Consider the following 17,734-nt stretch of genomic DNA (forward strand, 5'->3'; position numbering starts at 1 on the left):
AAGTCCGACATAAAGGAATTGCCTTCCACCAATATCTATTAAATATGAAAATGGCTTTTGAAACATTCCTCATAGATGACAAATGACTAGTATAGAGAGTTAAGGAAATAATGTTGATTTTATTTATTTTTAATGATAAAGATCTTTCTGAGCAAGAGATGAGACCACATAGTTCAGCAGGCAGAGAGATTTGCGGTGCAACAATCTCAACAGTCATCTTTATTATGTTTAAACATTGCACTTGTACAGCTGAATCTGAAATCTGTATTGTGGTTTACATAGGGTTCTTGAAAGTTAACTCTTGGGGGGCTACAGCTGTCTAGAAAGAGCAGGAGTTCTGACTCCCTTGGATCTTTACCATTAAGCAGTGAGGTAGAAGGAGCTGAAGGGAAATGCAGGAATTTCTAGTTAAAGTCTGATCAATGGCAGATCTATGCTAAACCATAACCAAAAAGTGTCTAGAGGTGACTGTTTTACTGTTTCCTCTTGAGGAGAGTGGTAGTTTGATAGACCCTAGTCCCTTAGCTCCCTTGGAGAGCCCCTGGACTAGCTTCTTCTTTCATTCAGGAAGCTTATTGTGCTTTTTCTCTATAGCTCAGCAACAATTCTGAAATAGTTCCTGGAAAGGGACACACAACCTTGTATTCATTCCAACTCTCATGCTCTTAGGCATGGCTTATCTCTAAGTATGTCTTTCGTATTACTCCAAGTATTATTGCAAAGCATACTGTCTCATCTTGAAAAGGGCAACAAATATTTAAAGACAATTTACCAAATGGAGAAGCATTAAGAGGTTGGTCTGCCATGGAAATAAGTTGGGCACATCTTATATACTGGTATCCATCCATCCATCCATCCATCCATCCATCCATCCACCCATCCATCTACCCATCCACACCATCAGTCACTCAACAAATATTTGTCTAGTTGGCTCTCTATGCAACCATTGTGTTATGTTCAGGGGATGATGAAAGTGCAGCAGGAAGGTCAGAGGGAACACATATGCTGTGAACTGTTGGCTTTGCTTTTCAGCTCTCAGTGACCTGGGAGGCCTGCGGTGCTCCACATGGGCACTAACACATCTAACTCTCAGGCACATGATGCTTTGGAAATGTAGTCTGGTTTCTCTGAGCACCCTTCCATTTTATCACAGAGTTTAGTGTAATGGCTAAAGACAAAGACTGCGGAGTCAGAGCCTTTGGGTAAAAGTCCCAGTTTGCTATTTACTATCTCTGTGATTTGGAGAAGTTGCTCAGACTCTCTGAGTTTGATTTTCCTATCTGTAAATGGGGATAAAAAGAATAGTACTTACCTCATGCATTTGTTTTGAGGTTTATATGAGTTTATACAAGAGAAACACTTAGAACAATGCCTGGAATAAATCAAGCACTCAGTAGCTATTATTATCATTTCTTCCACCTCCTCTAGACTTCTGTAAGCATTCATATGGGTTCTACCCAAATATTTATTATTTATCAAATTGTAAAATAAAGTATCTGCAGACATCACAGCCTCTGTGAGCTGGTTACCCTAAAGTCAAACTGTATTTTGTTTGCTAACTTCCTGTAACCACTCTAGTCTTCAGGAAAAGAGGCCTCTCTAGGTCTGATATTTTCTTTAATCTCAAATATACTCTTTCTCAATCTGGCCCATTTTGTTTCCATAGCCTGACTGATCTATATAATTCATCCAGTCACCATTTTAAAATCTATTCCTATTGTTTTTTAGGCCTTTATTCATTCACTCAATAGATATTCATTTATTCACTAATTGTTAAAAAATACATTAGATATTTATTATATGTAAGACTTTGGAGGTAAAAAATGAAGGTGATACTGTTTATATTTTAGAAAACTCACAATTTACTCAGAAAAGCAGACAATTTAAAAACTTTTACATAATATGAAAGTGTATAGATGATGAAGAAGAAGAATATTAATAATACTTAATATTTACTGGGTGCTTACTACATACCAAATATTCTGAGAATGTTTTGTTTTCATATTTATTCATCTCAATTCAGCTTCATAACCATTTTGCAGGTAAGGAAATTTAATAAATTCAATGAGGTTGTATAAGTTGTCCAAGGACATAGCAAGTAAATATTGGAACCCAAGTTTTCAGTAGTGGACATTGGGTCTGATTCCCTAAGCCCAAATCTGACCCCAGAAGTGGGGCCTGATAATCATAACAATCCCATCCTCATTCTTGCTGATTGGTTTAGGAATCAAGATCTAAACCAATCAGAGCCTGGCTTTTCTCTGACAACAGTTAATGTATGAAGAAATGTGACCTAATTTTGACCACTCACACTGCACAGAAGGAACCTTGATGATATGGAAAAGTACTTTCTCACATCTCTACCAGATATGAATGCTACTGTAGCCATCCTACAAACATCCAGGAAACCAGTTATATAATGAAGCTACACTCTGAATGGAAGTGTGGACAACAGAAAAAACCTGGGTCTTGTTGACATTATTGAAATGTTTTATCAACTAACTTTGAAGCATCTCCTACCTTGGGACTTACACTTAGTGAGCTTATAAGTTTCCATATTATTTAGGAGTTGAGTTGGGTTTTCTCTTACTTGCTATCATAAGCTTTCTACTGATACGTTGTCTGATTCCAAAATTCCATGATCTTGACCACAAGTGAGTAAAGTCTATGGAAAAACAGCAGTAACTAACATTTATTTGGTAGCTACAGCATACCACACATTTTGTTTATATTTTTTGTTGTTACTATTTTAAAGATTGAGGGTTAGGTGCTTTTAGGGGCAGATCAGCTTGCCCACAGCTAATAAGAACAGGTTGGATTTGAATCTACATTGGTCTGCTTCCTACTCTGGGTTCTAAATTATATCCAAACCCTAACTCTGAGGTTGCCTGCAAATATGAGACCTATGATTCCCCCCCACACACACACCCTACCCCCGTGATCATGTGGCTTTCAGCATTCTTTCTCAGTGTGTTTACTTATTTACCTGAAGGAAATTTATTTTCCTTTTTCTCAAGACTTGAGAATTCTGTGCTGCCATCTTGCTTCCTTTTTATACAAGTACCAATCCCATCTCTTTCCTCTCCTCTTATAATGGGTTTCTGTCTGAATATCCCTTTGACTCAAATATGTTTAGCTCAGATTCAGTTTAACTCCAAGAAACCTTGACAAGGAACCAGCAGATCTATGTTTTAGGCCTGACCGCACAAGCCTCTGATGCTATGACCTAGGTACCCTTAATAACATTTTACTATGGTACTTTGCTATATTTTTACAGAGTAGTTCTCCAGTCATATGTATTCTAACTAGGTCATAAATTCCCCAGAAGGATGGATGGAGAATTCTGTCAGAACTTATAACAAGACTCAGTCAAATTGGCCAGAAGCAATATTTGCTAAGAACGTTCCATTTATTGACTTTTTAAACTATGAGTTTTAATTCACATATATATCATAATCTCACAAAAGCAGAATAAAGGGATTTTATTATCTCTTCCTTATGTGGATACACTGGGGCAAGAACTAATGTTGGATTCCATTATATAATGATGAAAATGTTTATCAGCATAGGACAATTGATATTCCCCCAGCCTTTTTGAAAATGACCTATCAAATAAGCCTGCTAATCCAAAAGGAAAGAAGAGAAAAAATGAGAGACAATAAAATGAAATAAGATAAAAATTATACATTTAAGTATTTTTTTTAAAGTACTACATAAAAGAATGTACTCTAGGGACTTCCCTGGTGGCACAGTGGTTAAGAATCCGCCTTCCAATGCAGGGGACATGGGTTTGAACCCTGGTCCAGGAAGATCCCACATGCCACGGAACAACTAAGCCTGTGTGCCACAACTACTGAGCCTGCACTCTAGAGTCCGCGTGCCACAATTACTGAAACCCATGCACCTAGGGCCCGTCCTCTGCAACAAGAGAAGCCACTGCAATGAGAAGCCTGCACACCACAACAAAGAGTAACCCCTGCTCGCCTCAACTAGAGAAAGCCCACGCGCAGCAACAAAGACCCAACACGGCCAAAAATAAATAAATAAACAAACAAGTAAATAAATAAATAAATAAAATTTTTAAAAAAATGTACTCTATTGCTGAGTTGCAAGATACTAGCTGCCATTTTGAATTCACTCTATTGTTTTGATGGGGGTTTTAGAACTTTTCAAAATTTAATTTTCAATTCAGGAAGCCCTTAGGAATGCTGCTTAAATTCAAATTCAGATTATGGGATAGAAAACAAGGCATCAAAGTAAGTAAGAGGACATCCAAGTTAGCAGCTACAAGATATCACATTTGAATTTAAAAACTCGGGGACCTTGGGCATTGGATCCTTTTTATTGCTTTTTTTTCCTTTTCTCTTTTTCTTTTTTCATAAGAACTGTTTGGTTTTACAGAGTTACTCTTTGGAAAGAGCATAAAAATAAAAGCTCAGTCCAACTTAGTATCAGGTATCTGCTTACAAAAAGAGGGTAGAAATGCATTTATTATTTAAATAATCAATTTTTCTGTATCCTAATTAGCTATCTTTGCTGGAACATATGGTTCACATGATGCTGGGAGGCTAATATTCTTCCTTTGATTTTTGAAGAGCAGGCCCCTTCTCCTCTGCCCTTGATTCTAACAAATTTGGAGGGAAGAGATGATTTTAAAAGCATGAGCTACATTTGTCATAAGATTTATATAAAACAAAGTGACAACTTTCATATTATACATGAAAGTTATAAATCCACTAAAATTTACAACTGGCTGTGTAAATCCACTAAAAATTCAACTTTTAATATATACCTCAGTGTTCAATAAAAGATCATCATAAAGGTAATGCAATACAGTTAAAAGTCAAAGAAAGATAAACTGTATTCATTGCACAGTTTATCGATGTAGTCAAGAAGGGGTACTTATATATTTTATATTGGTATTCAAGATGATAGTTAAAACAAAGTGACTTGGACTTCAAAAAGATGGCAGAGTAGGAAGCTCCAGGAATTGGTCCTCCCACTTAAATAATTTTTGAGCTGGCAAGAACTGTCAGAACAAACCATTTCCAAGCTCTGGAGAACACTTTCAGCATCCAGGGACGTGCTTGATGAAGAAAGATGCTGGCATTCAAGGAAATCTCTGTCAGGTCACTGGCTAACTGTAGAGGTAATGGAATACAAGACTTTAGTAACCACACGTGCCAAAAAACATGGTCTCTGCAAAATTAGTTTGGAAAAGTAACTAAACAAATATACAACTGTAGGGTTCAATAAGCAAAAACAGCAATTCTTGGGGAGGGAGAAAGAATCTGATTTTCAGAGTTACAATATTGTACTATTCAAAATGTCTAGTTCTCAATGAAAAATTACAAAGCTCACAAATTAAAGTATGGCTCCTTTATTGAAAATATCAAAAAGAAATTGATAAAAACCATCCATGAGGAAACCTTGACATTGGACTTTTGGACTTAGTGGATGAATAGTTTAAATTAAGTATCTTAAATATGCTCAAAGAGCTGAAAGAAACCATGGGCAAAGAAGCAAAGAAAATTAGAAGAATGATGTGTGCACAGGTAGGGGATATGAATAAAGGGATAAAAGTTATTTTTAAAAAACGAAGTAGAAATTCTGGAGTTAGAAAGCAAAATAGTTGAAATGAAAAGATCACTAAAATGTTTTAATAGCAGATATAAATGGGAAGATGACAGAATCAGCACACTTGAAGATAGGACAACTGAAATTACCTGGTCTGAGGAACAGAAAAAAAGAAAAATACAGAGAAATAAACAAAGCCTAAGGGATTTGTGGACACTATGGACAGCTACCAAGTATGCTAACATACATATTATAGGTGCAAATAACTAAAGAAGATACAGAAAATGAAAAGGGAATTAAAATGGCACAGTAGGAAAAAATCAAACACAAAAGAAGACAACATGGAGGAATTGAATAACAAAAAAATATAAGGTGTATAGAAAGCAAGTAGCAAAGTGGCAGAATTATGTCCTTATGAATAGTACTTTAAAAGTAAAAGGATTTGACCCACCAATTAAAAGACAATGACTAGCAAAATGAATTTTAAAAATGATCCAACTATATTGTGCTTATAAGAGACTAACTTCCAACTCAAATAAACAAATAGTGAAAGGATAAAAAAAGGTATTCCATGCAAATAGTAGCCAAAAGAGAGCTGGGGTGACTGTACTAATATCAGATAACATCAAATAGATGCCAAGTCAAATTTTTACAAAATACAGGGAAGGATATATATTGATAAGAGGGTTAATTCATCTAAATTATAAATATACATGCATCAAACAACAGACCTCCATATATGAGACAACTATTAACAGAATTTACGAGAGAAATATATAGTAATAAATAGTCATAGAGTAGCTAGAGACTTTATTACCCTACTTTTAATAATGGATAGAACATGTAGACAAAAGATTAATAAGGAAATAGACTTGAACAGCACTACAAACCAACTAGACCTAACAGACATATATAGGACAGTCCACCCAACAATAGCAGAATACACATTCTTCTCAAGTGCTCAGGGCACATTCTCCAGGATAGACCATATATTAGGCCACAAAATAATTCTCAATTAGTTTAAAAGGATTGAAATTATACACAGTACCTCCTCCAATCACAGTGGAATGAACCTAGAAATCAAGGACAAAAGGAAAACTGAGAAACTTGAAAATAAATGGAAATAAACAAGACATTGTTAAAGAATCAATGGGTCAAAGAAGAAATCACAAGGGAAATTAAATATCTGGTGGAGACAAATGAAAAGAAAAACACAAACGTAACACACTAAAACTTAGAGGATGCAGTGAAGACAGTGCCGGAGGGAAATCTATAGCTGAAAACACGTACATTAAAAAAGGAGAAATATGTCAAATCAGCAACCTAACTTCATACCTTGAAGAACTTGAAGAAAAAGAAGAGAAAACTAAACCCAAAGCCAGTAGAAGGAGGAAATAATAAAGACTAAAGCAGAAATAAACAAAACAGAGAATAGAAAAACAATAGAGAGAATCAATGAAACCAAAATTTGGTTCTTGGAAGTGATCAACAAAGTTGACAAATCTTTAATTATGTTGACTAAAAAACAGAGAAAAGAAAAAAGTAACTAAAAACAAGTGAAAGTAGGGATATTACCACCAACCTTAGAGAAATTGAAAGCATTATGAGAGAATACTATGAATAACTGGATGCAAACCGATTATATTATCTAGATGAAATGGACAAATTCCTAGAAAGACACAAATTGCAAAACTGATTCAAGAAAATTTGAAAATCTCAACAGACCTATAGCAAATAAAGAGATTGAATCATTAATCAGAAACTTTCTTCAACCAAGTCCAGCATCAGATGGCTTCACTGGTGAATTCACCAAACATTTTAAGAAAAATTAACACTAATTCCACACAAATTCATCTAAAAAACAGAAAAGGAGAGAATACTTCCCAATACATTACCCTAATACCAAAGTCACACAAAGAGACTACAAGAAAACTACAAACCACTATCACTTAAGAATATAGATGCAAAAATCCCCAGCAAAATACTAGCAAACTGGATCCAACAGCACATTTCAAAGAGTATACACCACAACTAAGTGGAATTTATCCCAGGAATGCAAGGGCAGTCGAACATAAAAAAACCTACAATTACGATAATATGCTACATTAGTAGAATGAAGGAAAAATACAACATGATCATCTCAGTAGGTACAGAAAAAATATTTGACAAAATTCATGATATGATAGAAACACTCAGCAAACTAGGAATAGAAGAAAACTTTCTCAACATGATAAAGAGCAATTATGAAAAACCCACAGCTAACATCATATTCAATGTTGAAAGATGGAAAGCTTTTCCCTTAAGATCAGGAACAAGACAAGGATGCCTGCTTTCTCCACTGCTATTCAACTTAGTACTGAAAGTCCTACCCAGACCAAGTAAGGAAGAAAAAACAAAAATCTAAACCGGAAATGAAAGAATAAAACTGTCTCTATGTGAAGACAACATGATTCTATATATAGAAAATTTCAAACAATCTGCAAAAAAAAATAACTACTAGAGCTAATAAGTGAATTTAGTAGAGTTTCAGGGTACAAGATAAACATACAAAAATCAATTTGGGTTGCTATACGCCTGTGTTTTAAAATGTAGGTTTTATTATTATTCAGGTGTAGTGAGGTCAACAGATCAGGAGATGATTGTCATTGGAAAGATAGTTTGTTACTCACAGTCCCCAAGAGGAGGGGGCATGCCACATAATGAGAGGGTCACGCTATGGCGGCTGGGGGGCACACGGGAATTACAGGATCAGTAAGGAAGTAGAGGAAGCAAGGGGAAAATGTGGACAAGAGCATTTATTGTAGTTTCCATGGGAAGGAAGGGGTTAGTAAATATAAGCAGGGGTAGGACTGGCTAGTTTGAATAGCTTCAGTAGGCTCTGGAACATCAGGGTTGTCCCTAGTTGTATTGTACCTGTACCTGGGGTGATTAGGACAGGGGAATAGTGGCCCTGAGTATGAGAGCCTGTTAGAGGAGGTGGTGGGGTGCAGGCTTTGGATTGGTTAGTTTGCACAAGAAAGGCACACTCACAGGGAAGTCTTTTACTATCTCTAGGGATTGGCAAGCACTGGGGGAGGCAGTCTCTCCAGGGTCAGCAAGGCCTCAGATGTCAAATCATCTGAATTACAGAAAATAAAAGGCATGATTAATACAACCAGCAATGAGCAATCCAAAAAAGAAATATAATAATTCCATTCACAATAGCATCCAAAAGAATATACTACCAGGGAATAAATTTTACCAAGGAGGTGAAAGAGGCATACACTGGAAATTACAAAACATTGCTGAAAGAAATTAAAGAAGACCTAAATAAATTAAAAAAATCTCATGTTCATGTGTTGCAAAACTTAATATTGTTAAGATGACAGAACTCCCAAAGCTAACCACAGATTCAGGCAATCCCTACTAAAATTACGATGGCTTTCTTTGCAGAAATGGAAAAGCCAAGCCTCAAATTCATATGGAATCTCAAGGACCCAGAATAGCCAAAACAATCTTGTAAGAGAAGAACAAAGTTGGAGAACGCACACTTCCCAATTTCAAAATGTACTACAAAGCTATAGTAATTAAAAGCAGTGTAATACTGGCATAAAGATGGACAAACAGACCAATGGAATAGAATTGAGAGTTCAGAAATAAACCCAAACATCTATGGTCAGTTGGTTTTCAGCAAGAGTGCCAAGACCATTCCATAGGTAAAGAAGAGTCTCTTCACAAATGGTGCTGGAACAACTGTATAACCACATGCAAAAGAATGAAGTTCCGCCCCTATCTCACTCCATAAACAAAGTTAACTCAACATGGATCTAAATGTAAGAGCAAAAACTATAAAACTTTTAGAAGAAATTAGGGAAAAATCTTCAAGATCTTGAATTTGGCAATGGATTATTTGACACTAAAAGCAGGAGCAACAAAATAAAAAATAGTTAAAGTGGAGTTCATCAAAATTAAAAATTTTGTGCAGGAAAAACAATATCAAGAAAGTGAAAAGATAACCTATAGAACGAGAAAAAATATGTGCAAATCATATGTCTGATAAAGATTTAGTATCCAGAATATACGTATAAAGAACTCTTACAACCCAACAGCAAAAAGAGAGAAAACCCAATTAAAAAATGGGCAGAGGAAGGACTTCCCTGGTGGTCCAGTGGTTAAGACGCGTGGCTTCCACTGCAGGGGCCATGGGTTCAATCTCTGGTGGGTTCCCACATGCCGTGAGGCCAAAAAAAAAAAAAAAAAAGAAAAAATGGGGAGAGGACTTGAATAGATATTTCTCCAAAGAAGGTATACAAATGGCCAACAAACACATGAAGAGGTGTTTGAAAGCATGCCTGGTACCAGATTGTCGTTAGCATGAAGTTTGACGCCTTCCTGATCTCAGGAGGCAACAAAAATTACAAACATTACTTCAGTGTCCCCTCATGTGCACAGGAAGACCATGCCGTCCCTGCTCTCCAAGGAGCTGCAGCAGAAGTACATCTGCTCATGCCCATCCACAAGGACAACGAGGTCTGGGTGGTTTGAGGACACTACAGAGGTTAGCGAATCAGCAAGGTAGTCCAGGTGTGCAGAAAAAAATAGGCCATCTACATCAAGCAGGTGCGTTGTGAGAAGGCTAATGGCACAACTGTTCACACGGGCATGCACCAGAGCAAGGTAGCAATCAGCAGGCTAAAACTTGACAAAGACCAGAAAATTCTTACACGTGAAGCCAAATCTGGACAAGTTGGTAAAGAGAAAAATAACCACAAGGAATAACATACTGCAAAAATGCAGAAATGAAATAACCTCTTGTGAAACCATGGTTTAACTGTAGATTTTTAGCCTAATGTGTGTTTCTTTGCAACTTTACAAGATGTCTCTAATGTTTCATTTCCTTCCCATTTTGTTATTGATATGTGGTACTGTAAATCTATTTCTGCAATTGTGATTAATAATTGTATCAATAAAATTGGACGTTTCCTAATTTTAATAAAGTTCAACATAATTGATCATTAATTAAGAAAGTGCAAATCAAAACCATAATGACATTTCACTTCACAGCCACTATGATTTTTTTTTAATTTTATATTGGAGTATAGTTAATTAACAATGTTGTCATGTTAGTTTCAGGTGTACAGCAAAGTGATTCAGTTATACACATACATGTATCTATTCTTTTCAAGTTCTTTTCCCATTTAGGTTATTACAGAATATTGAGCAGAGTTCCCTGTGCTATATAGTAGGACCTTGTTGGTTATCTATTTTAAACATAACAGTGTGTATAGGTCTATGATTTAAAAAATAAAAAATAGAAAGCGTTGGTGAATATGTAGGGAAATAAGAACGCTTGTACGTTGTTAGAGGGAATGTGAGATGGTATAGCTGTTGTGGGCCACAGTTTTGTCATCCATCAAAGAGTTAAAAATAGAATTACTCTATGGACCATATGGTCCAACAATTTCACTGCTAGGTATGTACCCAAGAGAAATGAAAGCATATATCCACACAGAAACTTGTAGACAAGTGCTCATAGCAGCATTATTCTTAATAGCTAAAAGGTAGAAACCAAATGTCCATTAACAGAAGAACATATAAACAAATTGTGTTGTATACATGCAATGAAATTTTATTCAGCCATAAAAAGGAATGAAGTACTGATACTTGCTATAACTTGAATGAACATTGAAGACGTTATGCCAAGTGAAAGAAGCCAGACACAAAAGGTCACATGTTGTATGATTCCTTTTGTATGAAATATCCAGAATAGGTAAACTCATAGATACAGAAAGCAGATTAACGGTTGTCAGGGGATGGGTGGTAGGCATTATGGGGAATCATTACTTAATGGGTACAAAGTATTCTTCTGGGATGAAGAAAAAATGTTGAAACTCGAGAGAGGTGGCAGTTACACAACATTGTGAACACACTAAATGCCACTGAATTGCATCCATTAAAATGGTTAATTGTATTTATGTGAATTTCACCTCCTTTAAAATAAAATGACTTTCCAGTTAGCTCTCATTGGGTAAGAAAATTATCATCATTACATTCATTCACTGAATGTTATTTGAAAAAAATAACAAAATTGGATGAGTTTAATTCTAAATTAATGAACTCAAATCTCAGACAGGTACTCTACCTTCCCCTGACATCAGAATATCGTATTTTACTACTAGTAAATTGGCTTTCCTCTTCTCTGAGATAACGATTTATTACTCTGTACTCTTTCCTCAAATATCATTTCATGCTTTCTTTCCCTTCAAAATTCCACCCTCAACCCTATCCCCAAATGATCACCTCATCAATAATTCACTGAAAAAATAGAAGGTGCCAGATGGCTACTCCCTCACCTTCTCATCAGCCAATATTTAAACCTTACTGCAGCAGGCCCTGCTAAGCTGTTTCCCAACGGTTGTTTCCCCATTTATCCCTTGCTACCAGACACCCAATTTGGATTAGCTAGCAGCCATGTGTTTAGGGAAACTTGGTCTTGTGCAGCTCTAGGGAATGAATCACAATTGCTCAGCCAGCCTTGTTGGTCTCATTCCCATGCATAAAAAATGATTTTAGGCATGAGCCTGCAATCCAGTAGAGGGCCTTGGAGCCTGAGGAGAAGGACTTTACCAGATTTTTAAAAAAGACATACATGAGGAAGAACATCTCTTTTTCACAGGCTGTTCTGACTGCATGTAATGCTTGGAATTGTTGCAGACATTATGGTAAGATACATTCAACACTGAGGATGGTAGCACAAAGGATGGATAACACCTGTGTTCTTGCTGACATTCTTGAGCTGTAGAATTAACCAGCCCTGGAACTGCTCCATCTCTGGACTTAATCTTTTGTGCGATGATAGCGGGCCTTAACATGTTACTTTAATTGGGTTTCTGGTAGTTGAAGGAAAAAGCATTCTTCCTGAACAAATGGGGAAGATATTCTTCTATCAAAAGCCAAACCTTTTGCTTGGCTTTGAATCTTATCTCCTCTATCTGTCAAAAGCATTTGCTCCTGTAATTTCTACAGCCCACGCCCCCCATCCATTTCTTCATTCTCTCACCCTTTCTGGATGATTCTGCTCAGCATATAAACATGTTATAGTAATTCCCATAAACAAAAGCTGTCTGTTGAACACTCCCCCACTTCCTCCTCCAGTCATCGTCTCATTTCTATGCTTCTTTTCCCACTCAAACTTCTTAAAATGATTGCCTACCCACACTGTTGTCACTTCCTTACAATCTTCTCACTCTTGAAATCATAGTATTCTGTCTCTTTTTAACCTCTGTATCTTGGTCCTATGTGTTGGCTTCATGATTTCCCAGTGTAGACAAGCTTTCTTCACACATTGGGGAAGATGTTACCTATCGCCTTCCAGGTTCAGGTCCTCAATAGTAAGACAATTTGTCCTCCAGTAACAAGTTGAAAAAAGACTTTTTTTTTTTGCCCCATCTATGTTCATATGGCCACTCCTGGATTGATCTTTATTGTCAAGAAAATGGGATATCATAATTGACTGGACCTCAGTCATATGCTTAAAGACCATTCCCTCTAGTCAGGAATACTGTGGTTGACAGCCCCAGGATTATAAAAAGATTGGAGCCTAAAGGAGCTATTCTCCAGAAAAGGTAAACATGAAAACAGAGGCCAATTAAAATTCACCCTCTGAGTGTTCAGCACAATTATATCCTCATGCTCATGAGGATGTGCTTTTCCCCAAATGCTCCTGCATAATATGATGCATCTATTCTACATTAATCCGAAAATGCACTTCCCCTCTCAAAAGGAGATAACCCAAAGTCATCTCGAGTTCCTACATCTGGCTTCACATTTTGTGCGTATCTCTCTAAATCAAATCCAGATGAGACTCATCATGATAGGCACCTAAAGACAAAATTTAAATGTACCCTCCCTAATATGTCTAAAATACAGGGAAAACAGGACAATCACAGTATTGTTCCCTTTTAAAAAAAAGAGAAAAAAGGAAACAACTTACAGTTGTCATAGGCCACTGCAAATGTCACATTCTATCAATATGTCAGCAATGTTAAGGCCTGTCCTGGCAGTGCGGTGAGTGGAGGTTTCTGATCTGATTGATTCTGTTTCTGACTTCTGGGAGCCTTCTTTGTCCTTTTCTTCCATGGTCACAATCAAGAAAAAGGCCAGAGGGTATTCCTTTGGTAGGGGTTGTACTAAGTTTTAGTTTTGGGTATGCCACTTATTTCTCTATTTGTCAAGACGATTTCAGTTGTGTTATAGAAAGCTAATGCCAATTGCTTTAGATTAAAAAGATAATTAATTGGTTCATTTAACTGAGAAGTAGAGGCACCCCTAAATTCTGAGTTTTAAATTAGATTCTCAGAATTCTCTCTCCCTCTCTCCTAACCTCTCTCCTTTTTATGTTACAGAAAAAAAAAAAAAAAAGAAAAATTTCCCAGTGGCTGTGATGAGGGCTACCCTGGATTATTTTCCTCTCTTAATCTCTCTTCGATTGCCTTCTGCCCTCCACTACTCCCCTGAGACTGATCTTCCCTAGGTTGCCTATGATTCTCATTTTTCCAAATGCAGTGGACACATTTCTGGTCATATTATTCAATCTCCTGGTAAAATATTACACATTTGAGCATGCCATGCCTTGTGAAACACTCTCTTTTTACTGCTTCCAGGACACGAGTCTCTGGATTTCTTCCTGATTCTTTGTTTCCTTGGCTAGATTTTCCTCCTCTTTCACTCCTCTAACTATCAAAATCTGAAAGTCCTAGCTTATCTCATTAGGTGCCATGGTTGAAACACGAGTTATACACATGTTTATGATTCCCAATTTTTTTTACATACAACCACTTGGCTTGTTGGATACATATATCCAACAACTTACTTAATATTGTCATTTGAATATTTACTAGGCAACTAAGAGTTAATATATTCATTAAAGAAAAGAATGAAACAATGCCATTTGCAGCAACATGGATGGACCTAGAGATTATCATACTAAGTGAATAATTCAGAAAGAGAAAGACAAATACCATATGATATCACTTATATGTGGAATCTAAAATATGACACAAGTGAACTTATCTACAAGGCAGAAACAGACTCACAGACATAGAGAACAGACTTGTGGTTGCCGAGGGGGAGAGGGGGTAAGGGAGGGATGGATTGGGAGTTTGGGATGAGCAGATGCAAACTATTATCTATAGAATGGATAAACAAAAGGGTCCTACTGTTTAGCACAGGGGACTATATTCAATGTCCTGGGATAAACCATAATGGAAAAGAATATGGAAAAGACTGTATATATATGTATAACTGAATCATTGTGCTGTACAGCAGAAATTAACATAACATTGTAAATCAACTCTACTTCAATAAAATAAATTTAAAAAAAGAATTAATGTATTCAGAATGAACTCCTTATATTCTATACCTTCCCCAGACTTCCCTCTCTTATGGAACCGCCTATCCACATGTTTCAGCCACAAGTGTATTTAAATCCTCTCTTTCTCTCACAGTTCACCTAATCTATCACAGAGGACAATTATTAAAACCACCCCATTAAGTAATGTGAATTGTTTTGTTTATCTCCTCTTATTGACGGTTCTCTTAGATCATCTCCTCCACAACCCATGCCCACAGACACAGCAATTAATACTGTAGACGAGGTTTCCAATGTCACTCAAAAAACCACTCAAAATAAATTGAGTCTTGGCAACCCTTGTAGAGCTCACGCTACAGAGAGTAGTGACTTCGTTGAAAAACAAAGGCTTCCTTTGTGCTAAAAGTTTTGCAAGCTATGTTGGACTACAAGCTATGAAATTCCTTGGCAATAAATAACCGAGGCAAGCACTGGGAAAATTACCTATCCTACCTGTGGAATGGGCAGGAACCCCTATGTCTGAAGATACTTTTAGATCACAGAACTGGTTTGGTCTCATTTCAATTTTACAGCTAAAAGCAAACAACAAATTCCTCATGCTACCCCCATTCCTCATGCTACCCCCATCCTAGACAAAACAGACTTTTACATTTATTAATATTTCTACTTTAACAAGTTATTTCCAGCCATTCCTAGGTTTATGCACATCTTAAAATAGACTTCCAAAGGCCTATAATTTAGAGGCATGATTACCGCCTGTTTTAGTTTGCTAGGGCTGCTGTTAAAGAGTACCACAAACTGAGTGGCTTAAAAATAAATTTATTGTCTCACTGTTCTGGAGGCTAGAAGTTCACGATCAAGTGTCGGTAGGGTTGGTTCCTTCTGAGGGCTGTGACGAGGAATCTATTCTATGCCTCTTCTCTGGCTTTGGGCAATTTGCTGGCAATCTTTGGCATTCCTTGGCTTCTAGAAGCATGACCTTTGTCTCTGCCTTCATCCTCACATGACTTTCTCCCTGTATGTCTGTGTCCAAATTTCCACTTTTATATGGATGCAGCCATATTGGATTAGGAGCCCACCTTATTCCAACGTGTCCTCATTTTAACTAATTACATCTGCAAAAAATAAAGTCGTGTTCTGAGGTCCTAGGAGTTAGAACTTCAACATTTGAATTTGGAAGGGACCAAATTTAACCACAACGCCCCCAAATTGGGGTGGGAGGAAGCAGGGAACTCTGAGTAATGAAGAAACATTTAAGCTCTGACTGAAAATAGAAATATTCACCAAAAAGTCAATCGATAGTTGAAATATAAAGTTAAGGATCCAGACATAGAGATTTCTAAGATGCCTTTAATCTTCAAATAAGTCCTCTGGGCCGTATGAATAGATAAATATACCAGAGAGAAGTGGGACATGGGAAAAGATGAGGCAATTAATCGCTGACTTGCATGTAAAGATAAAGTGTTTGGTTATAAAAGTCAAAAAGCAATAGTATCAGGTTCTAAGAAATTAAAGCCAACAACTGCAGAGGCCTAGGACCCATTCCTCAGGTACAGCTGGTCCCTTTAAGTTCTGGTCCATTCTTGCTACCGAATCCAAGCTCGCTCTGCTCGCCGCACGACAGGCCAATAAATCAGAGTCGAGGTGTTGAGGCAAGGAATACGACTTTATTCGGAAAGCTGGCAGACCAAGAAGACAGCAGACTAAAGTCTCAGAATAACCATGTTATCGGAGTTTGGGTGCCAGTTTCTTTTATAGCACAGAGAGGGGGAGGAGATGAGGAGGTAAAGTAAAAAGGCCATAAGTTTTGCAAATATCCCCTGGAATGGCCGGCCTCCGGGAGGGGATGTGTTATTTTCTTTTCTTGTATCCATCTGCAGGTGGACAGGGTCCGGATGTTTCCCTGAACAAAGGCACTTTGGTTTAACATTCAGGCAGAGGGGCAGGGTTCCCCGAGGCAGGCCATTATGTAGAGACAGTATACTTTTAGTGAACAAAAGCAACGGTAAGTAAAGGTTAAAGTAAAATAAACACATCCAACATGTAGTCAGATTTGGCTCTTCCCTGTTACATTCTCAGAGCACTTTTGTGGAACAGGGCAAAGGCTTTCCCTGCTGGTAGGACTCACAGAACTGACTCTCCACTCTCTGGCTTGTGGTATATGCATTCTGCTATCCTTGAGTTTCTTTCACAGGTCTTTCTTTCTCCTCAAATCTCCTTAGTGTCCCGCTTAATAGAGGACAGCTGGATTCTCATACCTGATCTGTGTTGTCTTTCATGTAGCATCTAGAAAACTTCTCTGTCTACATGTGAAAGAATGATAGTAGAAAAGGTCAATAAACTATTAGTATTATTACGTAAATAGTTTTGACTTGGATATCCCCTAAAGGGTATCAGGGGCAGCCTGTCACTATACATCCATTCAATAACTGCAAGAGACTCATATTTATACAACTCTAAATTTAAGCACTAAACTTCCTGAAGCTAATAAATGAGATCTTCATACAAAACACATGGTCATCTAAAATTTTCTTCTTGAAGCCCCAGGCACTCAAAAACAGGAAGAAGAAAAACTATTTCTAAGAAATAGGTTAAGGGTCTGATGTATCAAAAGACTGAAATATTCAGAAGACTTAAATGAAGAAATCCAAATTACAAAGCGTCGAGAGGAGTCCAGGGCATACATGGGGTACATTGAGCCTACATGGAGCCTTCCATAGGAAATGTCACCTTTTTTTTTTTTGTATTTTTACTAATTTTTGGCCATGGTATTCTATTTATTTATTTATTTATTTAACTGTGGCTGTG

At 37.0% G+C, this 17,734-nt stretch overlaps 1 protein-coding gene and 1 long non-coding RNA gene across 2 annotated transcripts in view; one reads left to right on the forward strand and one right to left on the reverse strand.

Moving 5' to 3' along the window:
- Positions 1–17,734, forward strand: part of LOC309658879 — a 294,436-nt gene that overhangs the window by 42,597 nt on the left and 234,105 nt on the right. The window lies entirely within an intron of this gene.
- Positions 1–17,734, reverse strand: part of LOC309658876 (coiled-coil domain-containing protein 192-like) — a 53,602-nt gene that overhangs the window by 12,286 nt on the left and 23,582 nt on the right. The gene's annotated exons all lie outside the window — the stretch shown is intronic.

The sequence above is a fragment of the Balaenoptera physalus genome, assembly GCF_965194825.1.
Source record: "Balaenoptera physalus genome assembly, chromosome: 3".
NCBI classification, from domain to species: domain Eukaryota; kingdom Metazoa; phylum Chordata; class Mammalia; order Artiodactyla; family Balaenopteridae; genus Balaenoptera; species Balaenoptera physalus.